Source organism: Ursus americanus, chromosome 4 (assembly GCF_024610735.1).
Source record: "Ursus americanus isolate L20-20 chromosome 4, mUrsAme1.1.p, whole genome shotgun sequence".
Taxonomy (NCBI): Eukaryota; Metazoa; Chordata; class Mammalia; order Carnivora; family Ursidae; genus Ursus; species Ursus americanus.
In genome coordinates, this window is record NC_142130.1 from 14,846,680 (window position 1) to 14,874,367 (window position 27,688).

Consider the following 27,688-nt stretch of genomic DNA (forward strand, 5'->3'; position numbering starts at 1 on the left):
CAGATAGAGTGCCAGTTGCTAGTACACCACAACTATGCAGTCTAGGTGCTTAATCATTGTTTGATTAGCAAAGGAACAAATGATATTTGGTGGTAAGCTTTACCCTGCCTTGAATTGCCTCCTCTTTATTTCTAACCAAATAAATCCTTAAGAGTCTCCTTTTAAGGTCAATATTTCTGATAAGCCCAGGAATATATCTCCTCTCCTCTGGGTGACAGCAGGTCTTATTTCATCCCTCTCTCAAAGCCTTCATCACACTGTCTTATATTATGGATATCTGCACACATCTTATTTCTTCTATTTGACTATGCTTCCTGTCTTGTTCATTTTTGTATCTCCAGACAATTTGGCAGAGCACCTTGCCCATAAGAGATTCTCAAAAAATATTTGAGAATTGGATTGTACATAGTTGACGGGCCTGATAGAAGTGTAAACCTCTTTTAACTGAAGACACCATTCCCTCCTTCTCATTACTCTAGAGCAAGATCAGAACATAGAGACCATAAAGACATGAAGAACAATGCTTTGCTCTTTGGATATATCCCAAGTAAGAATTTGAAATTTGCAGGAGATAGGCAATTAACAACTTTAACTTTCTAAATGTAGGAGTCTGAAGCTCTGAAAAAATGTGTTTCCTTGTGCATGATGAATGAATCAAAGAACAATGAAGAAGGTTTTATCCTTTCCTTAACCAAAAGGATATACTGGCAGAATCCTTCTAAGCTGTTAGGATGAATTTGAATTGAGTTATTATTAATTTGTGAAGAAAGGAAGCCATTTCTTTAAACTCCTAAATAGTCTTCATTTCTGTCATGTGTCTAACATACAAAGAAGGGATGGAACTTTGTCTAGGAATCCCTCTTTAAGGCAAAGGATACATTTAATGTTGTATTATTTTTTACTTCATTTCAAAAGAACCATTTACTTTACTTCTACGCATGATCTTAAATTGAAAAAAAATGATTCATATGTTTCATGTGCCTTCAAACAACTGTGAGATTTTCAAATAAAGTGGCAGTGGGTAAATAGAAATATATCTGAAATTAACAGTTCTCTTCAGTCATCAGCATTCAATTAGTTGGCAATGAAGTATAGTCAAACTTTTAGCAGAAAAGTTAAGTGAATGACTTCACTTACTGTCAAAATGGCGTTGGGGTTACTCTACTGAATGTATGGCAGGCAGATGCCGACCAGCATGGCAGCTGCTGGAAACAGCAGCAGAGGCAGCCACACCATCGTGCAGTGTTCAATGATGACTGCAGATTGCTTGGATTAAAGGCTTCACGCAGCTCTCTAAATGCCAGAGCTCCAAAGAGTGAAACTGTGTTAACTACAGGCACCATGGCCACTGCAGCTAAGCGGAGGGCTGTGTCACCTCAGGGAGCCTGGATATGCTGTTTGAAAAGACTTCCTGTTCCACCATAGCCTGTTAGCTATTCTCACCCACAGGAAAGGGAACTCTCCCAGTTAGAGGTCTATACTCCTGCCCTGTGACAAAGCATACTCCACAAACTAGGCAAACCAAGACTAGTAAGCTGTTCTCTCTGGGGCTTTTATTCTAATGCTACAACCACAGGAAATTAAGCTCACAGGTGAACATTTGTAAGAACTGTCCAGAACCTTTTTATATGCTATATAAAAAAAAAAAAGTCTGCATTATTTGCCCCATTCTTAAAAGCACAGGAAAATAGAGAACAGCTAAATCAGGAATTGTCAGGCCCATGCAATTGTCAGGAATTAAACAGTGGTGAAGAATACAAGTCATAATTGAAATGCACAAAACCCTCTAAAGCAATGTCAAAAACTTCATGACATTGCAGAGTTTCCTTGAGTCCCCTATATGGCAGCAGGATTGAAGAGAATGCACTAGTAAAAATGTCTACTATAGAGTTTGTCTTGTACCTCATTATCTGAATATACCATTGGGGTTTTTACATTCTTCTGAATAACTATTTACAGCTCACACCCTGACCTTGAGCATTACTGTTGCATTAGTACAAACCCTTGGGGAAATAGGAATAACAAAATATGATACTAGAATAAGCACGAACTGCATTGGAGTATCAAGGAAGAAAGATATGTGGAAAACTGCCGGTATGTTTAAAACTGGAAAGGAGCTGTGTATTCACATTAAACCAGGAAATCTACTTCCAGAGACTGCAGTAATCGTTTTGCCTATCAGAGCTTCATTCCACGATTACCTCATCTTCCCAAAGATCTCTGTGACCTCAAGAAGACATTTCATACCTTGTCAGGTTCTAGCAAGCAAAGTGTATTTGTAAGAACACTTTAAGTGGTGCCCCAAAATACTAAAAATGCAAAGTCACTACTGAATAATATTGGAATTAAACAGAAAACAAAACTGCAGAGCTAACTAATGAAGAAAGATGAGGTGGTCAGACCAAGAAAGGACTATGAACAAAGCAATGTCAAAAGACTAAGTTAAGAATGTTTTTGAAAAATCTAGGACCAGCTAAGTGACAAGAAAGTGTTTTCTGGAACTAAGCCACTTGACAGAAGAAACAACGGGCTTTGGGCTCTGATGTATTTCAGCTTACATCCCGACATCAGCCCTTGTAACTTTTGCAGGTTTTTAACCTGCCTGAGCTTCACTCTCCTCATCTGCATCTGGGGGAATAGGGAAAATATTTTGATTTTTCTGCAGAATTAGAGATATCTGAGCAAATATTATGGAACTTAGAACCTGGGTAAAAGCAAACATAATTTGTGGCTCATTAGCTAGAGAAAACTCCAGAGAGATTTAGCTTTTCAGAGGTATGTGTTTACATTTCAAGAGAGGCTGAGACCTGGGACCAGGGAGACATCCTTGGTCGTAAAAATGGAAACAATAGCTATCTTTTGCTTAGAGAGATTTATTTACAATACAAAAGGTTAGAATAGGAACCCAGAATCGAGCAAAGGTTTTTCTGCCCCTTTAAGGAAGAAAGGGAGACAGCATCTGTATAAGCACCCAGATTCATTTTGGGGGGATTCCTCACCTACAAAACAGACTCTATGTGCAGCTTTGTCCATCCAGCTCTTGCCTTGTTGCTCCAGGAGTGATGACTGGAACACAGGGGAACCACATGATTGTTACTTGCTGTAAAGTAAATAACCAATCTTCTCTGCTCCAGAAACCTCACTTGTGCATTTAGAATCCATATTAATAATAGGTGTAGATATGCATAGATACACTGGTTACCATAGACATAAATAGTTCTATGCTCCATCATCTGAGAGGGCCTAAAAGAAATAAAACTCTAGTAGTAATAAATACATCTAACACCCAGATCTTGGTTTCTAATACCACTCTCCATTAAACAGCACCAGGGCTCCTTGGAGAATTGCCTGATTTTAGGACTGGTGCAGGAGTTATACAAGATGAGCTTGTAGCATCTTATAATGCCATACAGTAGGTAAGGAGGTGTTTAAATATCCGCATGTGTGCGTGTGTGTGCATGCACACACATACACATGCACACACACACACAGATGAAATTACATCAAAGGGGCCCAAAAGCTAACTGAAAGAGCTCCCAACAGCCAAAGCTTGAACAATTTAAACATCAAAATAAATAAAGTAATATTGAATTATAACCCAACATACAAAATTAATATTCATGACTCCATATTGATTATAAATAAATGATTTAATAAATAAATGATGGAGAAGAGACAAATCTCCCACACAGAAAAATTCCGAATGAATAATGTTAATACTCCACCTTAAAGAAGGAGGATCACAACTCCTCTCTCCTTAACTATGGGCGATGCATATGCCTTTCTTCCAAAAAGTATAGAGTAGGAAGAGGGAAAAAAGAAGTGATCAGGGTCAACATCAATAGTGACAAATCTTAGGAGTAAGTATGTATCTTGATACGATGTGGATGAAAGTAAACTTTACCTCAGTGATCTTTTTCCCAGGAACCCATAACTTTGTTCTAATCATGAAAAACTAGCAGATTCCAATAGAGGGACTGGAATATACTTAACCAGCATGAGTCAAAAGCTGAAACTCTTAAACTTGTGGTTGTGGTAGGCAAAAAAAAAATTTATCTGGAACATAAAAAGTATAAACCATAAAAGATACATAAACTGAACTCTATGAAAAAGAAAAGCTGTATTTTTCAAAAAATTGTATTAAGAAAATGAAAAGGCAAACCATAGATTTAGAGAAATCACACATGATACATATGCCTGACAAAGGACTTATTTCCAGAATACACAGATCTCTTACAATTCAATAATCACAAGCAAACTGCCCATTTTAAAAAATGTCAGAATTGAGCACACAATTTACAAATCATTGATCATAAGGGAAATAGAAATGAAGGCCAAAATGAAATACCAATACACATACACACTAGGGTGGCTAAAATAGTAAGACTACCAATATCTAGTCTTGGCAAGGATATGGAGCAACTGGAACTCTCAAACCTCACTGGCGGGAATGTGAAATAGTATTCCACTCTGAAAATCAATGTGGCTACATCTTGTAAAGTTAAACATAAACTTACCATGGAACACAGAAAATGTACTCCTGGATATTCACTCTATAAAAATGGAAACATTTGAATCACTGTATTGTACACCTGAAACTAATACTTCATGTCAATTATACCAGAATTAAATTTAAAAATACATATATTTTTAAAAAGAAACATGAAAATATACATCTCCACAAATGAATGTACACAAATGTTCAAAGCAGCTTTATGCATAATGGTCAAAAACTGGAAACAACCCAAAGGTGAAGTAAGCAAATTATGGTATAGTCATTAAGTGGATACTACTCAGCAATAGAATGTGACAAATTACTTAACCGTGCAAAAAATCATGAATCTCAAAAACATCATGTGAAGCAAAAGAGGCAGACACAAAAGACAAACCTATAATTCCAAATATAGGAACTCCAGAAAAGAGAAACCTTTGTGGAATAAAATATAAAAAGAGAGAGATGAAGAAAAGAAAAATATTTTTTGTACAAGGGCCCGACAAGAGAGTAATCTCAACTTAGAAGCGCAAGCACCAGGATGGTGAAGAAGAAGAGACAGAGAGAAATTGATGGCAAGGACATCATGGCAACACGGCAGAGTAAAACATCCCTGCTACAAATATTGCCCCTGTTGAGTACTTCTAAATGTTAAATAAAGAATTACCACTCTCAAACTTAAAAATGTAGAGGGTGATATCACCTTCCAGTATCCAACTCCCACACACTTTAATTGGGTTTTTCTCCAAATATGTGAATACCAAAATACTGTTAGTGATCAAGAGTTCTAGACAATAAAAGGTTGATTTCATGTTTTCAATTTGCTCAGCAACTTTTACATTCAGACACACACACTCACATACACAGACACATGCATGCATTATTCTGAATCATCTGAAAGTTCATCTTACTGCCCTGAGTTTCTGCCTTGTCATTTCCCTAACCACATTTACATTTGCGCTGACTATCACATCCATGTGAAGCAATGCTACTTTAATTGCCTTAGGCAAATATGAAACAAATCAATGATGCAATTTACCAAGTGGAAGTCAAATGACTTCACAATTCACCACATAAACAAAGGCTTCCCTATTTAGAATAGAAATGTGAAATAACTGAGTCACTAAATAATATAAACGTGCCAAACTCAAAAGAACCTGGGCTTGAATGGTCAGTACCATATGCTAATTAGGGGAGAAGAATAAATTTCAGCAAAACTTTGTCATACTAAATTAGTGGTACTTTGAACTTAGTTTTGCAATTTATATTTATTTTGTCAATACATTATGGTTTTTTAATTGCATGGGAGCTATAAGTCTAAAAAAGTACACCTCTAGTTTTAGGCTATAATGCAATAGGAAACTTAAATCTACAGTAATAGAGAGACACAAGTATTAATTTTTACATTATTTCAAATTTCATTTTTTAATTAACATATATTACATTGACTTGCTTTTTGTATATTTCCATAAATTTAACACATGTATAGCTTTGTCCAACCATGACCATAATCAAGACACAACTCTTCCGTCATCCCAGAAAACTCCCTTGTGTTATCATTCTGTATAGTCTCACTCTCCCCAACTTTTAACCGCCGGCAGCCATGGAGCTCTTTTCCATCACTACAGCTCTGTCCTTCTGAGAATGCCACATTAATGGAATCATAGAGTACACTCTGAGACTGGCTTCTTTCCCTCAGAGAAGTGCCAAGTTTATCCATGTCAATAGTTCATTGCCTTTTATTGCTAAGCAGTTTTCATTGTATAGTCCTACTGCATTTTTTTTTATCAGACATTGAGTTAGCTTGCTCCTGTTTCATTTTGGAGATTATAAGTAAAGAACATATAAGCATTGATGTGCAAGCTTTTGTGTGAACATAAATTATCGTAAGATAAAGAACTAGGACTGGCCTGGTTGAGTCATCTGGTAAATACATGTTTAATTTTTTTTTTCTTAAACCTGTCTGGCTTTTGCGTTCTTACCAGCAATGGGTGGGATTTCCAGTTGCTCTGCACCCTCAGCATCATCTGATATTTTTAATTCAGCCATTCTAAAGGTTGTATGATGGTATCTCGTGGTTTTAATCTGCCCGCCCGAATGGCTAATGATGATGAACGTTTTTTTATGTGCTTATTTGTCACCCACATAGTCTCTTCTAAACATATGTTCAAGTCTTTGATTACTTTTTGATGGGGTTATTTGTTTTCTTACTGCTGAGTTTTGAGAGTTCTTATATATTCTAAATATAAGTCCCTTGTGAGATATGTGGTTTCTAAATATTCTTCCAGGCTGTAGCTCACCTTTTCATTCTCTTCACAATGTCTTCTACAAATTAACAGTTTTAATTTTGATGAAGTCCAATTTGTCATTTTGTAATTTATTTTTTGTGCTTTTGATGTCATATCTGAGAACGCTTTCCTAATCTCAAATCATGAAGAGTTTCTTCTATATTTTCCTCTAAAACTTTCATAGTCTTACATTTCATTTTTGTACCTATAATCTATTTGAATTAATTTTTATAGAAGGTATGAGGCTTGGATCAAGATTGAATTTTTGCGTGGGGATGTCAAGTTGTATCAAAATTTTTGTTGTGTGTTTTCCAGCTTTATTCAGATATAATTGACAAAAATTGTATTGATTTAAGGTATACAGTGTGATGATTTGATATATGTATATACTGTCAATTGATTATCATAATCATGCTATTTAACACATCCATCACTTCGCATAGTTTTCTTTTGTGGTAAGAACACTTAAGATCTATTCTCTTAGAAAATTTAAATATACAATACAGTGTTATTAACTATAGTCTCCATGATGCACATGATATTATCAGAACATATTAATCTAACTGAAAGTTTGTATCCTTTCCTAACATTTCATTTTGCCCAGCCTCTGGTAATATCACTCTACTCTGGTAATATCAGTCTACTCTGGTAATATCACTCTACTCTGACTCTGTGAGCTTGACTTTTTAGATTCCACACATAAGTGAAATCATGCACTATTTACTTTTCTTTGTCTGACTTATTTCACTTAACACAATGCCTTCAAGGTCTATCTATCTTGTTGCAAAGGCAGGATTTCAATTCTCATGGCTGAGTAATATTCCATTTTATATTCATACCACATTTTCTTTATCCAGTCGTCTGTCAATGGACAACAGTTGGTTTCTGCATCTTGGCTACTGTGAATAATGCGGTGATGAACATGGCAGTGCAGCTCTCTCCTCGTTGCCCTGATTTCATTTCCTTTGGATATATGCCCAGAAGTGGGATCATAGGGTAGTTCAATTTTTAATTTTTTGAGAATTCCCATACTGTTTTCCATAGTGCCTGCACCAGTTTACATTCCTACCAACAGTGCGCAAGGGTTCCCTTTTCTCCATATCTTTGCCAACACTTCTTATCTCTTAGCTTTTTGATTATAGCCATTCTAATAGGTATGAGACAGAATCTCATTGTGGTTTTGATTTGCATTTCCCTGATGATTAGTGATATTGAGCACCTTTTTGGTACTTGTTGGCTATTTGTAATCTTCTTTGGAGAAACATCCATTCAGGTGATTTACCCATTTTTTAATCAGGCTATTTGTTCTTTTGCTATTGAGTTGTATACGTTCCTTATATATTTTAAGTATTAACTCTTTATCATATATATGGTTTGCAAATGTTTTTGCCCATTCCAAAATTGCCTTCCGATTTTGTTGATTGTTTCTTTTGCTGTGCAAAATCTTCTTTGTTTGATACAGTCACATTTGTTTATTGTTGTTTTTGTTGCCTTTGGTTTTGGTGTCAAAGCCAAAACATCATTACCAAGACCAATGTCAAAGAGCTTACCTTGATGATTTCTTCTATTAACTGTACAGTTTCAGGTCTTACGCCCAAGTCTTTAATCTATTTTGAGGTGGTTTTTATGAATGGTGTAAGATACAAGTCCAACTTCATTCTTTTGCATGTGATTATCTTGTTTTTCAATGGCATTCATTGAAGACAGTATCCTTTCTCCATTATATATTCTTTGCTTCTTTGCCATAAATTAGTTGACTATATATGTGTGGGTTTATTTCTGGATGCTTTATTCTGTTCCACTGATCTATGTGTCTGTTTTTATGCCAACAACATACCATTTTGATTACTATAGCTTTAGAATACAGTTAAAAATCAGGAAGTATGATGCTTCCTGCTTTATTCTCCATTCTCAGAGTTGCTTTGGCTATTTGGGATCTTTTGTTGTTCTGTATGAATTTTATGATTATTTTTTCTATTTCTGTGAAAAATGCAACTGGAATTTTGATAGTGACTGCCTTGAATCTATGGAAGGCTTAGTGTAGGATGGACTTATTAAATATATTAACTCTTATAATCCATGTACATGAACTATCTTTCCATTTATTTGTCTTCAATTTCTTTCATCCATGTCTTAATAGTTTTCAGTGTATAGATCTTTTATCTCCTTGTTTAAATTTACTCTTAAGTGTTTTATTTCTTTTGATACTACTATAAACAGGATTTTTTTCTGTATTTCTCTTTCAGATGGTTCATTTTTAATGTTCAACATAACTGTTTTTCTATGTTGATTTACATTCTACAACTTCACTGAATTTATTTATTCTAACAATTTTTTTAGCGAAGTCTTTAGAGTTTTCTCTATATAAGAGAGAGAATGCTACTTCTTTTTGATTTAAATATCTTTGATTTGGGGTTTTTTGTCTTTTATTTCTTTTTATTCCTAATTGCTCCAGCTAAAAATTCTAATACTATGTTGAATGGAAGTGGTGAGAGTGGGCACCCTTGTCTCATACCTGATGCTTGAGAAAAAGCTTTCAGCTTTTCACCATTGAAATGATGTTAACTGTGGGCTTGTCATATATGACCTTTAATATGTTAAGATACATTCCTTTTATACCTAATTTGTTGAGTTTTTAATCATGAAAAATGTTGAATTTTGTCAAATGCTTTTTCTGCATCTACTAAAATGATCACATAATATTTATCCTTCATTCTGTGAATGTGAGATATCGCGTTTATTGATTCGTATATGTTGAAACATCCTTGTATCCTAAGGATAAATCCCACTTGCCTCATGATGTACGATTCTTTTAATATGCTATTAAATTTGGTTTGCTACTATTTTGTTGAAGATTTTTGCATATATGTTCATTAGGGATATTGGTTTGTAATTTTCTTTTCTTGTAGTAGCCTTATGTGGCGTTGGTATGAGGGTAATCCTTTTCTCATAAAATGTTTGGAAGTTTGCAAGTGTCTAAGCTCCTTAATTTTTTGGAAGAGTTTAAGAAACATTGGTGTTAATTCTTCTCCAAATGTTTGGTAAAATTTACTCATAAAGCCATCTGATTTGAGTTTTTTTCTTTGTTGGAAGCTTTTTTTTTTTTTTTTTAAGATTGTATTTATTTATGAGAGAGAGAGAGAGTGGTGGGAGGAGCAGAGGGAGAGGAACAAGCAGATGCTACACTGAATGCCAAACCCAATGCAGGGCTCAATATCAGAACCCTGAGACCATGACCTGGGCCAAAACCAAGAGACAGATGCACAAATGACTGAGGCACCCAGGCCCAGGCGCCCCTTTGTTGGAAGTTTTTTGACTATTCTTGCACTTTCCTTAGTTGTATTCGTTCATTCAGATTTTACTCCTTCATGATTCAGCCTCTGTAGGTTTATTTTTCTAGGAATTTATACTTTCCAAAAAATGGTTTTGAAATATCTTTGCATCATTGTCAAAAATCAATGGGTCACATATGTGTGGTTCTAATTCTGGACTCTGTTCATTTCTATTCTTTTATGTGCCCATCCTTTGCCAATGCCACACTGTCTTGGCTACTATAGCTATATAATATGTCTTAAAATATGTCTTGGCATTCTAATTCCTGTTTTCAGGTTATTGTTAACATTTCTTTAGTATTCTCTTTTAAGTTGCTTTGTTTTTAACTATACCTCTTAATATAAATTTTAGGGGTTCCTCTCGTGATTACATAATACATAATTCTTCACATTCTACTTAAAACCAGTACTCTACCACTTTGCATGTAGAAATTTTACTGCAGTAAATATCCCTTTACCTCCCTATTTGTGTTGTAATTATCTCACATGTCATATCTACATACATTGAAAATCCTATCAGAAATGTAATTTTTGCTTTAAACCATAAAACATACTTTAAAGTACTCAATAAGCAAACAGCTTATTATATTCACCCAGATATTTGCCATTTCTGGTACTCTTTTCATTGCGGATGTTCCAAGTTTTCTTTTTGTATCATTTCCCTTTTTTCTGAAGAACGCCCTTTAGTAATTCTTTTAGAGCTCTGAATTGCTCTTCAGATCTGTTCTGAACATAAGCCACCCAATAATCAGTTTGGATCTTGGGCACTGGCACATCCCATAGTTCAGTTCTCAAAGTCTATATATTTTTTTAGGATTAGATCAACAACTGTGCAGTTCATGGGTGAGCCCAGGAACTCACTGAGAACTTTAAGTGGTCACCGTCTCAAGTCCTCCCTTACCAGGATCTTCTTTGTACCTCCTGGTTCCCTCTTGTTCCCCTTTTTTGTTATCTGGCCAGAACACTGAGGTTTCATTGCCCCACTCTGCCTCATACTCTCCACAGCAATGTCACATGTAGGGTCAAGCTATAGAACAGCAGGGAAAAAGAAAAGAAAAGAGAAAAGAAAAGAAAAAGTCATGGAAGTTCATTCTTCTCTCTTAGGACCATTAGCTTCTCTGATTAGAAAGGAAGTTTTCCCACCTGTTATGGACTGAATGCTTGTATCCTGTGGCACCAATGGGTTTTCATGTTGAAACCCAATGGGATGCTATTGGGAGGTGGGGCCTGTGGGAGGTAATTAGATTTAGGTAAATTCATGAGAGTGGAGCTGCCATGATGGGATTAGTATCCTTATAAAAAAAAGGAACTAGAACTCTCTATCTCTCTCTCAGCCATATAAGGATACAGCAAGGTGGCAGCCATCTGCAAACTAAGGTGCCTTCACCAGACACCAAATCTGCCAACGCCTTGATGTTGGAATTACTGGACTCCAGAACTATGAGAAATAAACGTTCATTGTTTAAGCCACCCAGTCTATAAAAATTTGCTAGTGGTAGTGTGAACAGACAAAGACACTCACCACCTTTAGTATTTTGGCTCCTGCAGGTTCTTATTGACTTTGCTTTTGCCCCTCCCACAGGATTGCTTAAGGGATGGGGAGAAAGAAAAGGAAAAGGAAACAAACAAATAAATAAATAAGGGGGAGAGGTTCCTGCACTCTTTATTGGCTTTAAAAAACCGCTTTACTACTTCTTAAGCCAGAACCAGAGGGCTCCTGGAGCTTTCTCTGCCCACACTAATACCCATTCCTAGGTTTTTAGCTACATTAAGTTCAGCTCAGGAGATACTGAAGTAAACTAAATGGTACCCTCACTATGAATTCGGTGGTATTTTGAATTCTGGTATTCTTTCTAAACTTCATCTTTCTCAGTGTTATGTATTTCCTACAGCCTTCAAATAGCTGCCCCATGAATCCTGCCCATGTTTTATAGCTGTATTCATGGGGAGAGACACAATGGCAATTGTTTACTCCATCTTGCCTGGAACCAGAATATCCCATACAATTATTCTTAATTTATGGGCTTAGAATCCCTCACACTTGAGAAATATACTTGTTCCATATGCCTAAATAAAGATGGACTCCAAAAGTCGACATTTATTCCTACAAAATTGAGCCTCTTGAGAATTGCTTTTATGCTACACTACAGTTATTAATATTCCCTTGGCTTCTCTCAAAGGTCATTGCCAGAAGCATACATATGATATTTGTAATTGTAATCAGTATAAAATTGTTAAGGCCATCACACATACATTATTCAATGATCCTTTACAAAGTCCCATATGAGGTTTCCTTTTTTTTTATTTAATTAATACTGTGCTAGGAAAAAAAATTTATTTCCATTAAGAGACTAAAATGCTTAGAGCTTTCCAATAGTAAGAGCTCCATCCGTGATTATACAACTCATTTTTTTTCCTGGCTACTAGGAAGCTCAGAGACAAATCAGAAGCTTTATTATAGTTGTTATAATTATTATTTTTCCCTGTTCCTAATTTTCTAGTTTCCCTTCTTTTTATTATTTCATTGCATGTGCATTTGTTATATACTTCCTCAAATTCTTTGCCAAATGAGGCAGAAAATGAATGAATGAATGAATGAATGAAATATAATGAGTAACTAAAGCTGTAATTGGTACTTTTGTAAGATTTTATACCCACCCAATCAAAACTAATTTTTTCTTCTGAATTTTTTTTTACAAGCAGCAAGATATCTAGGGTCTTGCCTGATTATTTCATGTCCTAAAGCATTTTCCTCCTACATTTACATTGACATCTGCAAATGTTAATGGAGTTTCTCTCTGGGATGGGGATCATTAAGTCAAAGAACTGAAGCAAAATGGGCAATGAAAGATTGAATTTGTTCATGCCCATAACAATAGGCAGTGATGCTAATGTGCATGGCAATTTTTATTGAATTTATGCAGCATACTGCAGCATCTGGAAACCCTTTGCTTGATTTTGGGATGCAATCAGTTCAAAACCTTAAATATACTCCTCAGGGCTTATTCTCCTATTGATTAGAATTAAAGCAAGTTGCCCATATGAAAGCCTGGAGCGCTGAGAGGAAGTTAGGGACATGAAAGTATTTTACTAGGGGATGAAAATAAAAAGCAATTACAACGAAACCCACTTCCCAAGAGAAGGTAAGAGCAAAACCTCTACTCGACCACTTGCAGCCCAATTTCACAAAAGAGGAAGATGTGACTTTTCTAGAAAATTAATGTCAGCCCCGATTAGAACTGATGAAGTTCTATTTATTGCATCTACTCTGACCCTCACTCCAGACAGTGTCCCGCTCTCCCGGGCTGAAGCCTGCAGTATCTCTGCAACCCTGCCAGCACTCCATGCCTCCTTGTAGTGTCTCTCAGTAAATAAGCCCACCTTTCTGCATGTCAAACATTGCTGTGCTGCCTCCAAATCAATCCTGCTCCTGCCCTCCAATCAATTCACTCTGCCCTCCATTTTCTCTTCCCAGACAGCCACCAGAGGGGGAAAAAAACAAAAAACCTGCCCTAAAACTCATTTATGTTCTCCTTTGTCTTCCCATCCATCTATTTCCTTGCCAAAGCACATTCTCATTCGCATTAGCTGCCGTGGTTCTCCTTATTTTGAGGTCTGAATAAACTGGCTGTATCCAGCAGTGTCCTGACAGGCTTCCTGAATCCATCAGAGGCTCTCTACACTCTCAATATTGCCAAGTTGGCCAGTTATCCCCCTAATTATGTGTCACATTGGGGATCAGTGACAGAATCAAGCAAAAAACCCCCACACCGGTCAATAAGTCTACTGATAAAGAAAGAGTCTTCGGGAATAGAATAATCAGTATGAGATTGAGTCTTATCGTAGGCAAGATACTATACCCTCTTCCGTTGTGATCAGAAATAGCCACCAATTGCCATTACCTATACTCAATTTAGGAGTCCTCTCATATCTGTGCTATCTGCCTGCCTTCCAGTACCCAAATAATAGAGCAGCTGAAGAAATAGGGCTAGACTTCACAATGATGAGCTGAGAGGGACTTTAGAGCTCATGTGCTTTAAAAACCATATTTTTTCTAACAATTGTAGAAACTGAGACACTGAGAAGTGATTTGACCAAAGTCAAAGCAGGAATATCCAATTAACAGCTGCCATTTTTCTGTGAGACCATACTGCTTCTTTTGCACGCCAGGAAAACTTCCTTTCCTAAACATTCTTACCGCTGACTTTTCAATTGCTATTTGATCTCACCATTCCCCATGACATTTTAAATATTTGTCCTTCTCTTGTCTCTCCTTTAAGATAATTTTCAATTTTATAGGTAAAGCATCTTACATTTCTAGCTTCCTTTATATTCTTCACTTCTATCCTAGTTCAGGCCATTTGACCACCTACCATGACCCCATTTTAGCTTCCAAATTGCTGGCACATTAATATTTCTAAATTTCACATTCCTTATTGTCACTTCCTTGTGCAAAGTGCTTTCGTAACCCCTCTTTCCCTACAACGAAATACACGTTTAGTGTCCTCCTCAGCACCACCCCAGTCTCTCTCAATGGCCTTATATCCCACTACCCACCCTCATATAATCAGGCAGAAAGCTGATTTCTGGCATAACTAAAATAACAAACCACATATCAAAGATTTAATAATTTTCCATGAATCAAGGAACTTAGCATCTTGAGTTTTCTCTGGAAAAGATTAGAGTTCTGAGACAGAATTGGCCATCAGCAAAATCACTGTTTTTCTCCTAATCCCAGCATTGAGTACCTAAAACATTGTCAGGTACTAGAAATAAAAGGTGATTGTACCTGACATCAAGAAACTCTTCATTCTGTGAAGAACATGGAACCGTGTACAGCAAATCCTAATTCAATGAGATGCATGCTATCTCAAGGCAGTAATAAAGTGTTGTGGAAGCTTTTAACATAGCCTCCCCCACTTGCCCTTTTGACCTTCTGTTCCTCTGTTATCTGTTGTCATGAGTTCACCCTAGTGCATTCAGAACCATGAAGGCGAGGCTAGAGGTCAGTAGCCGAGACTAGCAACTAGTATGCAGAGCAGAATGAGGAGTCAAGTTGCAGACCTATAGCCTGATGCAGACCTGTAGTCTGATGACCTCTGACACATTGAAGGTGCTAGCTGTTCAACAAAGAGTTAGACTTTGGCCTTAGATGTGGGGTCAAGATGAACAAAGAAAGCGTGGCATCTTCATTATTAATCAAAACTATGCCTGATTTTGCTTAGGATTTAAAGTATAAACATTACTTCACATATGTGAAGTCCTCATAGTCCCATTAAGATAAAGAGAGAAGAACCATATCATTCCTGGTTTATAAATGACCCACATGAGAGACGCCCTATCTGTTGGGTAGTTGATCTGTTGATTGAGTGATTCACTATCTCACTGACTGATCAATGATCCATAATAAAAGTGACAGTTCTTCTTTCCCAACAAGGCAGGATGGGGGTAATGATTTTATCAATGAAGAACTAAAGCTTAAAGAGATGAGGTTGCTAGTCCCCTGATATGAAACTCATCAGGAGGCCCAGAGTTTGAATTTGAGTTCTCTGAGAACAGGTTAAGAATTATTTTCATTATACTGTGTTTATGTATAGATCAGCCTTTCTGGCACCCTTGATGGTACCCTGTGAACAATTCCCCAAACATCAAGCTAGATCTACAACTGTTAACATAGAAAGGATTTCAAGATCTACCTTGGCTGCAGGGTATATCTAACCAGAACCACTCTGGGATCAAGGTCAAGAAGTAACAATGTCTTCTGCCTCATTTCTTTCTGAACCTTCAAATTCTGGCACACACACATATGTATGAACTGCAAAGGGTGATAAGGGTCATAGTAAGATAATTAGGTAGAAAAAAATGCTTTAAATTCCTCTGTAGAAATGTGACGCAGAAATTAAATTTTTCCTTTTTCCCTTGGTAGTTTATTCCCAAGTAGTTTACTCATTCTTTTTTAATATCAAGCTTTCATAATCTACATGCATATTAATAGTAATTTTATTTCTTCTTTTATGTTCTTTTCTTGTCAGTGAATGGGACAGCTGGGTGAAAAACAAGTCTGAGAATAGATGAAAGGAAAGCAGGAGTCTTTTCACCCACGCTAGACCTTAAAAGTTAGATGAGCACTTTGTATAATATGGGCTTTGAATAGGAGCCAAAAACAGGGTGGAGGGAAAAGTCTCTCATTTGCAGATGGGTGTCTGGATTTTGGAAGTATAAGGGAATATCTAATTGCTGTGTAAACAGGTGCCAATTGCTACAATGATCTGCTGGGTAAGTACAAATAAAGTTGTTGGAAAAAACAAAAAATGACAGTGGGGGTGGATCTGTAGGTGGTCCTAAAATTCAGAAAAAGGAGTTTGAATCTGATGAGGAAAAAATAAAAGAATGAAAGTAAGAAAACAATGATGTTTGAATGAATCACACTTAACTATTCCATGAGAAAATACTTGGAAACAAAATTTTAAATTCAGTTAATGGCACCACTTAAAATAATAACTCAAAATACTCCAAGGCAATGGAACTGTTGAAATATGGAATAAAATGTCATCTAACTGTCATCACCCTCAAAAATGTATTCACACATGCATAGACCAATATCTAGTAAATCATCGGAATTTTTTTGAGCTTATAATTTTTTCAAAGTATTGATATGGAAAAATAATTTTTAAATCCTTTTTCAAAAATAACAAGCAAATTTATGATATGTATGTATGATTACATCATATGTGTGTATATATAGTTATGTAATATATAGTATATATACATATAGATAATATACAGAGGAATCAGTAATATGAAACAAGTTTTTAATTGGTGTTCTAGTGGTAAAGAAAAATGCTATCAGGATGTGAGGGCGATCTGGCTGTGATATTTGTCACCCCATTGATCACCAGGGTTGTTTCGGCTGATCTGGCTGTCTAGGCGGGTGTCCCCTTCCTCCCTCACCGCTCCATATGCGTCCCTCCAGAAGCGGCACACTCGGTCCAAGAGCACGACCTTCCCCGATAGAGGAGGACCGTTCTTCGGTCAAGGGTATACGAGTAGCAGCGCTCCCCTGCTAGAACCTCCAAACAAGCTTTCAAGAAAAATGCTATCAACCTGCTCAGCTAGTTCCTAATCACACATCTGAAAAAAAAAAAAAAAAACTACAAAATATATTGTGTGATTATGGTGAGTTTTCCCCTGTGCTAACCAATTGGTTTAAATCAATCTTGCACCGAAGGAAAGAAGGAAGGGAAGGAGGGAGGAAGGGAGGGAGGGAGGGGACATCTTAAAGGGAGGGGACATCTTAAAGGGAGGCAGACAGACAAGAAAGAAGTAGAGAGTAGTGAAAGAATGGGAGAGGAATAAGAGAAGGACAGGACAACAAATAGTGTCTACTAGGACCTTTCATATCACAAACTCATTTCATCAACCCAACATCCTTGCTTTGTGACTATTATTTTTTTTAAAGATTTATTTATTTGTAACTGGGTGTTATACACAAACAATGAATCATGGAACACTACATCAAAACCTAATGATGTACTGTATGGTGACTAACATATCATAACAAAAAAAAGATTTATTTATTTATATGACAGAAAGCGGGGGGATGAGCAGAGGGAGAGAGAAGTTTAAGCAGACTCTGGGCTGAGCCTGGAGCCTGACACAGGGCTCAAACTCACAACCCTGAGATCACGACATGAGCCAAAACCAAGAGTCAGTCGCTTAACCAACTACGCCACCCAGGTGCCCCTGTAACTATTATTAATAGCGTATTCCAGATAAGAAAATCCATGCTCAAGAGGTACAGGTACTTGTTCACAACTAATAAATGACATATCTAGATTTTCAACCTGGAATAGTGGTCCCACCCCATACCTCCTTAACTCTAGGCTCTAGCTTAGGCTCTCCAAGGTGTTTGTTGCAATGCTGTGGGTCCATGGTCCATGGAGGTACTTGCTCCCCCATCAGAAGAACCTGCTGCAGGGAGCATAGATGATTGGCAACCTCCTCCTGCCACACTTTTGGACCCACTGAGGATTCACACCATACCTCCCTCAAGTGCTCGCACCCAGTGAATGAACACAGCAGTATATGAACCAGGCAATTCCTGTCAACATGAGATCCCTCTAACATGTATCTTTCGCACAGGGACTCCCCACTGGTAAGGCTGAATGAAACTTTCTCAGAACCATGCTGGGATCTGAGGTTCTTATCCAGTCCTTCCTTCTTTCTCTTTTTTCACACATGGCAGGCCTACATTGCAATCTGAGGATTCTTGCCTTCTCCTGATCCTCTTGCAGGTCTAATTCCACCTTAGTGTTTATTCCTTAAAGGTCCTGAATGGACATAAATGTCCTAGGTAGATCCAGACTCTTACACTTAGGCTGTCTGTAACCTACATAAAACAAGCTATGAATTTATATGCAATTCCCAACCTACTTACCTTAATCTCCAGAAAAAACATGGTAAACCATAAAACTCTTTCCCAATACCACCACTACTAATGATTAATCAAAACCACCAGAGATGACATGCTCCCCATTGGAAAACCATGATTCCAGCTAGAATTGAAGGCACATAGGACTCTCCTTAGTGTGGGTTATGATCTGGAAGAGATACAGACCAAGGAGTCGGTTCAAGCTAATCTAGTTCTGGGGGTCAGAATGAGGATAAGCTGCTTAAGAGGTGATTCAAAAAAAACTACACCCCCCTTTAGAGCATCATGTCATTCCTAAGTTTCTTTAAAAGATTGTGGGATTTTTCCATACCTTTGAGAAGGAAGAGGCATTGTCACAGACATATAAACCAATACCGGTCCACTTCAGACCACACAGTCATTCTCATACCTTCCCTTCAGTTATTGCAAATTTCTTCTGTTAACATCAATCTCTAATTCAAATATCCTCTCATTTTATAGGAGAAAATGTTTCATAAGTTGGAGAATGAAAGGATAGCAAATACAAGTGTTACAATGATATTCACTGGTTTCACAATATTTTTCTTATAATTTATATAAGATTGATGTAAGTAAATCTCATCCATGAAAATAAACACAATACAATGGAATGTCCATAATTATATATTAAAATGTTGATGAATCAAATATTGTATACAGTAAACACAGAAAGGTCACTGATTAGAAATTTAAAACTTTTTCTTTTTTTAGACAAATCCAATATACTAACCACATTTTTATGCAGATTTGTCAGATTACCATATGCCTCCATTATTACTATATCTTAATGTAAAGTCTCTATCTCAATGTCAATTTCTCTCTACCTTCTCCCCCCTTAATACACACACAAAAAATCTACCTCTTCCACAAAAGGCTTTCATGAGGCACCTTCAACTTTCTTCTTCACATGTCCACTGGCCCCTTGATTTCATTCCCCCAGCAAGGTCTTGGTGCCCACTACTGTGCCTCCTTCCTCCCATCTCTGGTGATTCTTACTAAGCACAGCTCCCTTCTACACTGACCTTGGATCATTACAAGCAACATAGATTTAGTGTCTGGTAACAATGGGTAACAATAAAGGTGGTGGAGAGGGAGTGGGGAAAGGGTAATTCTCCTTCTTTTAAAATCCAGTTAAACATTTGGAAGCTAGGGGCGCCTGGGTGGCTCAGTCCGTTGAGCATCCAACCCTTGGTTTTGGTTCAGGTCGTGATCTCATGGGTCCTGGGACTGAGCCCCACAACGGCCTTCAGGCTCAGAGGGGAGTCAGCTTGAAGATTGTCTCCCTCTGCCCCTCCCCACAAGTGCTTTCTCTCTCTCTCTCTTTCTCTCTCTCTCAAGTAAATAAATAAATCTGTAAACAAACAAACAAACAAAAACAAAAAAACACTTTGGAAGCTGGGGATGAGGACATGCTGCACTTGGAGCCACAAAAAAGAAGATATGGAAACAACCTAAACAAAACCTGTATATACCCAGAACTTCTTTGTGAGCTAGGCAGAGGATAGCAACCCAATTTTAGAAATAAGGAATCTGAGACACTGGGTGGCTCAGTTGGTTAAGCATCTGCCTTCAGCTCAGGTCACGATCCCCAGGTCCTGGGATCAAGCCCCACATCATTGGGCACCCTGCTCAGCAGAGTCTGCTTCTCCTTCTCCTTCTGTGTACTACCTCGCTCTCTCTGTCTCAAATAAACAGTCTTTAAAAAAAAAAAAAAAAAGAAGGAACTTTACGCACTGCCTACCAGATGCCCTCTTCCAAATCACAAAGTAGAAGAATTCGAAGGAACCAGGTTCTTAATTGTGAATTGCATTGTTTTTATTCAATGATAATGTCTTTAAATCCTACATGTCAAAGACAAGACAATTAAATAGCTAGCTCAAATCTGAAATATAAACAATTAGAGTTTTATTCAGCCTTTTATGCTAAAATTAGCATCTTTAGAGTTAAAATGTAAAGCCTATAGCATAGCAAAATAATTCCATCCCTTAAATGAAGAAAATGTGGTATCATAATATCTAGAATACAACTACTACCCTCCTAATATCTTAAACTGGATGTAGGCCAAAATCCTAAATGTCAACAATCATAACTATGGATTTTCTCTTTAAATAATAATTTTTTGAAAATAAAAATAAATGATTTTTGTATGGCTGAAATTACTTCACTCTCTTGAAGCTTCTGAAATGAATTCCCAAGGACTAAAGTAAAAGCAACTCTTACATTTGACTTGGCATTTTCCATTTATTGCTTTCAGCTTTAAATGGCAAAGCATTATTCTTATCATTAAAAATAGCACTGAGCTACAGAAACTTTAAGTAATGTATGATATTGGTTACAACAGTTGTAGCCCACTGTAAGAAAAGCTAATATATAAGAAAAACACTGATGTTTAAAAATTGGGACTGCTTATTAATATTTCTAGAGGGTTCCTTGACTTCAGAAATGATTTACTAAAGGCATTTTCAGTTGTATTGTATAATCTATTTAATATTAAGCAATAAATGACTAAATAATGACCTCTGGGAGACTTTCATCTGGAGAATGTTTAATAGAGTTGGCGAAGAAGTGTCACAGGGCAGTACAAATGGGAGACTGTTTTTTAGTCAGATCACCAGGCAGAAAAGCCTTTACCAATCAAATGGCCATAGAATCTTCCCATAAACATAATATACAAAGTGAATAGATTCACAAGGAAGAAAGAATGATATACAACTACACAGCCATTAAAAAGGCAAGTTGTAAAAGAATGTTAAATGACACCAAAACTCTTTTACTATTAGTGGGGGGGGGGGGGGAAGGATCATGAAAGGCTATTTCAAGCATAAGCCCTATTTTTTAAAGTTGTACAAACAAGTACTTACATAAATTTATAAACTTCCAGAGGATATACACTGAGACAGGATAATCGTTGACATTTTTTCATTTTTACATAATTCTGTATTTTCCATTTTTTTTTTAAATGACCACATCTTTCTTTATAACCCATTATATCAGTCAGCACTGACTACATTATACGGCAGTAACAAATAATCTCTTGGCTTTACCCAAGGAAAGCTTATTCTTGCCTATTTATCAGCATAGGCAGGGATGTTCTGCTCATAGAATCAATCAGGGACCCAGACTGATGGAGTCTTCATCTCTACACACTCTTTCATGATCACTGAGACCAAAGAGAGCACAGTGGTGAATTGTGCACAGCTCTGAAAACTTCTACCTGGAAGTGACACATGTCACTACCACTCACAATTCTTTGGAAAAGCAAATCATGTGGCCAAAACTAACTTTATTGAAGGTAGTCAGGATAATCCAACCGCATGCCCAGGAGAACTGGTTAAAAATCCTACAAAATTTGGATATGAAATTATAAGAATAATAGCTAATTTTTAAAAATACATTCTAGGTTTTTCAAACTTTCCAAAATATCATGTATTTTTTGTAGTATCTCTGAAAAAAATAACTCTCAACAAATATTATTCTTAAAAAGTGAAAAACTCATTATCACAATATGGAGGAGTAAAAAAAAGAAGTTATCTTCCAAATAAAGAAAATAACATCACCAGAGGAGAATATTCACTCTACCACTTACAAAGTAAAGTAAGCTTATATACTAGAGAGAAAATAAGACTCCACATATGTCAGTGATCCTAGAGTTCAAAGTAAAGACTATTTAGTACAAAAATACAAGAGAGGGCTAGGATTTAGTAACATGGTACTGAAGAAGCCCCTTCATCCAAACAAAACCATTGATTAAAGGATTTCACCCAGTGAGAAGGATCAGAGAGTGATATGAAAACACACTGTACAACCATGCTGGCCCATTGTTCATAGTAAACTCTAGCTTTTAATTAGTCATTACAGAGCCTGAATGTGATCATGTAGTCATTTTTAGTTAACCCCTTTGTTGTTTATTCATTCATTCATCAAATATTTATTGTGGATCAGCTGGGAAGAGGTGTAATAGGAGGACCCTAAGCTCACTTCATCCCATGGATGCAACTAGACCACAACCATAATCAGTGTAAATAACCCAGGACATGACCTAAAGACTGGCAGAATGAACTCCACAACTAAAGGCAGGGAAGAGGCCACACTGAAGAAGGTAGGAAGGGCAAAGATGAGGTCTGGAAGAAAAACAGCCCATGGCCACCTGTGGTGGGGAAGATCTGCCCTTCCGAGTCAGGCTCCCTTGAGTCCCCGCACTGCAGGAGTTGGTCATGCAGAGAAGGGCAGGAAACAGACTTTCACACGGGGGAGCCCATGAATGAAGAGGATGAATCTCCATGATATTTGCCTTTGTGAATGAAGGGCCGAATTTCATGAGTTCTTAAAATGAATGGGACTTAAAGCCTGGAATTTAAAAATGGACAGACTCAGGCCTAGGAGAACCCGGAAAGTGTCAGGAAGCTGAGTCCTCACCCGTAAAGAGACAGCAGGACAAATAGCCCAAGCAGATAGACCAAACACTTTGAAAAATGCCAGGGGTGGACAGGAGAGAGAGTGATTTGCTCATCTCAGAGCACAGCCTGGAGAGACAGTGATCATGGGGAGACCCCTTGTGGGAACCAGGGCAGTGCCAACATTCCTTATGTAACTTGCATACACCAATTCCAGCCTGCCAAGGATCAGAAGATCTGCCCTTCCGAGTCAGGCTCCCTTGAGTCCCCGCACTGCAGGCCTCTCTCCCAGAACACCAGCACAAACCCTGCCAACACCACATCTCCTCACCTGCACATTTTGTAGGACCTCAGTCCCAGCAGTGGTGGGGGCAGGTCTTGTTTAGCAAGCAAATCTCTCCTCACCTTGCTGCCCACAATAGGCAAAGAGAGCCCCTGTAGACAACTGGACTAAAGGAAAAAAGATCAAGACTCAACAGCAGAACACATGCAATACACATGGGAGACACTCCCTGAAGTGCCAGGACCTAAGGAACAGGAGACACTGCACTGCAGGGCACTACAAGACCTCTTCCTCACAAGGCTGTTATTGCTTAGACCAAAGAAGCAGCTGACTGTCCTAACACACAGAAACAGACACAGAAAGTCAGACAAAATGAAGAAACAAAGAAACAACTCCCAAATGAAAGAACAGGACCAAACCATAGCAAGAGACCAAAGCAAAACAGATATAAGTAATATGGCCCATAGAGAATTTAAAGTAATGATCATAAGATACTATGGACTGGAGAAGAGTAGAAGACATCAGTGAGACCCTTAACACAGAGATAAAAAAGAACCAATCAGAGACCAAGAACACGATAAATAAATAGCAAGCTAGATGAAGCAGAGAAATGAATTAATGACCTGGAAGATAGAGTAATGGAAAGTAACCAACCTGAGCAAAGGAGAGGATAGAAAATTATACAAATTGAGACTAGTCTTGGGGAATTCATCGACCATAATAACATCCACATTATAGAGATCTCAGAAAAAGAAGTGCTAAGGGAGCAATTAAATCTATTTGAAGAAATAATAGCTGAAAACATCCCTAATCTGGGGAAGGAAATGGATATCCAGATCCAGGAGGCACAGAGATCCCCCCAAAAATTCAACTCAAGGAGGTCCACACCTAGACACATAGTAATTAAAATGGCAAAAAGTAGCTATAAAGAAAATATTTTAAAGGCAGCAAGAGAAAAAAAATAGTTACATACAAGGGAAATCCCATAAGGCTAAAAGTGGATTTTTCAGCAGAAACTTTGCAGGCCAGAAGAGAATGACATGATATATTCAAAGCAGTGAAAGGGAAAAATATACAGCCAAGAATGTTCTATCCAGCAAGGCTGTCATTCAGAATAGAAGGAGAGATAGTTTCTCAGAAAAACAAAAATTAAAGGAGTTCATGACCACTAAACCAGGCCTACAAGAAATATTAAAGGGGACCTTTTGAGTGGAAGGGAACACCATAAGTGAGAATATGAAAAGTAAAAAATACAAAAGCAGTAAAAATAAACATTTCTATAAAAATCAGTCAGGGGATTCAAAAAATAAAAAGATATAAAATATGACACTATCTACCTAAAACGTGGGAGGGAAAGGAGTAAAGAATGGGTTTAAACTTAAGCAACCATCAACTTAATATAGACTGCTATATGCAGAAGATGTTATCTACAAACCAAATGGTAACCACAAATCAATACCAGTAATAGATATGCAAAGAATAAAGAGAAAGGGATACAAGTATATCACTAAAGAAAGCCAACAAATTATGAAAGACATCAAGAAAAGAAAGGATCAGAGAAAATCTATAGAAGCAACTATAAAACAAGTAACAAAATGGCAATAAATACATATCAACCAATAATTACTTTGAATGTACATGAACTAAACCCTCCAATCAAAAGACATTGGGTAACAGAGTAGATAAAAAAACAAGAGCCATTATATGCTGCCTACAAGAGATTCATTTCAGACTGAAAGAAAGTGAGGGGAGTGCCTTGGTGGCTCAGTCAGTTAAGAGTCTGCCTTCAGCTCAGGTCATGATCCCAGGGTCCTGAGATCAAGCCCCACATAGGGCTTCCTGCTCAGCAGGGTGTCTGCTTCGCCCTCTGCCCCTCCCCCCACTCATGCTTGCACTCACTCGTGCTCATTCTCTCTCTGAAATAAATAAAATCTTTTAAAAAAGAGAGAATGGATAGAAACCATATGATCATGTCAACAGATGCAGAAAAAGCATTTGATGAAGTACAACATCCATTTGTGATAAAAACTCTCTATAAAATAGGTCTAGAGGGAACATATCTCAACATACAAAAGGTCTTATAGGAAAAACCCACAGCCAACATCATACTCAATAGTGAAACACTGAGAGCTTTTCCTCTAAAGGCAGGAATAAGACAAAGATGTCCTCTCTCACTACTTTTATTCAACATAGTACTGGAAGTCCTAGCCACAGCAATTAGACAACATAATGAAATAAATCGCATCCACATTAGTAAGGAAGAAGTAAAATTTTCACTATTTGCAGATGACATAATACTATAGGTAGAAAACCCTAAAGATTCCACCAAAAAACTACTAGAACTGATCAATGAACTCAGTGAAGTCACAGGATACAAAATCAACGTACAGAAATCTGTGGCATTCCTATACACTAATAATGAAGCAGCAGAAAGTGAAACTAAGAAAACAATCCCATTTACAATTGCACCAGAAATAGTACAATATCTAGGAATAAATTTAACCAAAAAGGTGAAAGACCTGTACTCTGAAAACTATAAAGCACTGATAAAAGAAATTCAAATGATACAAAGAAATGGAAAGACATTCCAGGCTCATGGGTTGGAAGAACAAATATTGCTAAAATGTCCATACTACCCAAAGCAATCTACACATTTAATGCAAGCCTTCTCAAAATACCAATAGCATTTTTCACAGAACTAGAACAAATAATCCTAAAATTTATGTGGAACTACAAAAGACCCCAAACAGCCAATGCAATCTTGAAAAATAAAAACAAAACCGGAAGAATCACAATTCCAGATTTCAAGTTACATTACAAAGCAGTAGTAATTAAAAGAGTATAGTACTGGCATAAAAATAAATAGGTAGATCAATAGAATAGAACAGAAAACCCAGAAATAAACACATAATTATATGGTCAGTTAATCTTTGACAAAGCAGGAAAAGAATACCCAATGGGAAAAAGACAGTCTCTTCAACAAACTGTGTTAGAACTGGACAGCAACATGCAAAGGAATGAAACTGGACCACTTTCTTTTTTTTTTTTTTTAATGATTTTTTATTATATTATGTTAGTCACCATACAGTACATCCCCGGTTTCCGATGTAAGGCTCGATGATTCATTAGTTGCGTATAACACCCAGTGCACCATGCAATACGTGCCCTCCTTACTACCCATCACCGGTCTATCCCATTCCCCCACCCCCCTCCCCTCTGAGGCCCTCAGTTTGTTTCTCATAGTCCATAGTCTCTCATGTTTCATTCCCCCTTCTGATTACCCCCCCTTTCTTTATCCCTTTCTTCCCCTACTGATCATCCTAGTTCCTATGTTCCATAGATGAGAGAAATCATATGATAGTTGTCTTTCTCTGCTTGACTCATTTCACTTAGCATTATCTCCTCCAGTGCCGTCCATGTTGCAGCAAATGTTGAGAACTCGTTCTTTCTGATAGCTGAGTAATATTCCATTGTATATATGGACCACAACTTCTTAATCCAGTCATCTGTTGAAGGGCATCTCGGCTCCTTCCACGATTTAGCTATTGTGGACATTGCTGCTATGAACATTGGGGTGCATATGGCCCTTCTCTTCACTATGTCTGTATCTTTGGGGTAAACACCCAGTTGTGCAATGGCTGGATCATAGGGTAGCTCAATTTTTAACTTTTTAAGGGACCTCCACACTGTTTTCCAGAGTGGCTGTACCAACTTGCATTCCCACCAACAATGTAGGAGGGATCCCCTTTCTCCACATCCTCTCCTACAATTGTTGTCTCTTGCCTTATCTATTTTTGCCATTCTAACTGGCGTAAGGTAGTATCTCAGTGTGGTTTTGATTTGAATTTCCCTGATGGCTAATGATTTTGAACATTTTTTCATGTGTCTGTTAGCCATTTGTATGTCTTCATTGGAAAAGTGTCTGTTCATATCTTCTGCCCATTTTTTGATTTGTTTATTTGTTTCTCGTGTATTGAGTTTCAGAAGTTCTTTGTAGATCTTGGATACCAGTCCTTTATCTGTAGTGTCATTTGCAAATATATTCTCCCATTCCGTGGGCTGCCTCTTAGTTTTTTTGACTGTTTCCTTGGCTGTGCAGAAGCTTTTTATCTTGATGAAGTCCCATAAGTTCATTTTATCTTTTGTTTCTCTTGCCTTTGGGGATGTGTCATGAAAAAGGTTGCTTTGGCCGATGTCGTAGAGGTTGCTGCCTATGTTCTCTTCTAGAATTTTGATGGATTCCTGTCTCACATCGAGGTCTTTCATCCATTTGGAGTTTATCTTTGTGTATGGTGTGAGAGAGTGGTCAAGTTTCATTCTTTTGCATGTAGCGGTCCAATTTTCCCAGCACCATTTATTGAAGAGACTGTCTTTTTCCCACCAGATGTTTTTTCCTGCTTTATCAAACATTAGTTGCCCAAAGAGCCGAGGGTCCATTTCTGGGTTCTCT